Genomic DNA, 885 nt, shown 5'->3' with positions numbered 1-885 from the left:
TTAATAGAAAAACATAAATAGCAAATATTTAACTAGCAATTGAATATATATGATCTTCTTATGAATAAAATAACTCAAATATATACAAATAAATTAACATATAATACATACATACATATACATATATAAAACTGGATTTGGTTACCTTATTTTTTCTAAAGTGCAGGTCAAATGCAAAACAAAATAAATGGAAATTTATAAATTCTGAATGTATGTAGCAAAGACGATATATGAAAGATTGATGTTCTTAACATCTAAGAAACACAAACAAGTCAATTAAAAGTCCTCTATGGTTTAAAACAAGAGCGGGAAGGTAGAAAACTATCAACAAACAACAAAATGTAGGAACAGAAAGTGAACTAAAGAAATTAGATTGTTTTTTTTTTTTAATTTTTTAATTTTTTAATTTTTTTTATTTTTTAGGCGAAGCAACCCTTGGTTGACCTCACAGATTGCAAAGACCTTGTCAGTTTACAATCCCTTATTTTTTATTTTTTATGCCTACAACACCTGGTCTTCCTAGTTGGTCTCCCATCCAAGTACTAATCAGGCCCAACTCTGCTTAGCTTCCGAGATTGGACAGGATTGGGCTTGTTCAGGGTAGCATGGCCATAGAATAGATTGTTTTTAAAAATTTAAAGTTCTACCTTACTAATTCAATGAAACAAATAACAAACCAGCATAAAACACATACTTTTAATCCAAAACTGGAAATTATAAAAATGAATTATGGTTGTAGTGGAAATGATTATTAAATGCTCAGACAGCATTGGGAGAGTAAACTGCTGCACTTTTTTTTTCCGGGAGCAATTTGTATTTGTTTATAAATATTCATGTCCATTAGGCTTTAAATTATATTAAAATTTTTTCTTACAGTACTAACTA

At 28.5% G+C, this 885-nt stretch overlaps 1 pseudogene; it reads right to left on the bottom strand.

Moving 5' to 3' along the window:
* Positions 1-498: 498 nt before the first annotated feature.
* LOC112475865 lies at positions 499-617 on the bottom strand (annotated as a pseudogene).
* Positions 618-885: the final 268 nt, after the last annotated feature.

The sequence above is a fragment of the Pteropus alecto genome, unplaced genomic scaffold (assembly GCF_000325575.1).
Source record: "Pteropus alecto unplaced genomic scaffold, ASM32557v1 scaffold152, whole genome shotgun sequence".
NCBI lineage: Eukaryota > Metazoa > Chordata > Mammalia > Chiroptera > Pteropodidae > Pteropus > Pteropus alecto.
Note: the sequence above shows the minus strand (reverse complement) of the source record. Positions and strands in the feature narration are given on the sequence as shown.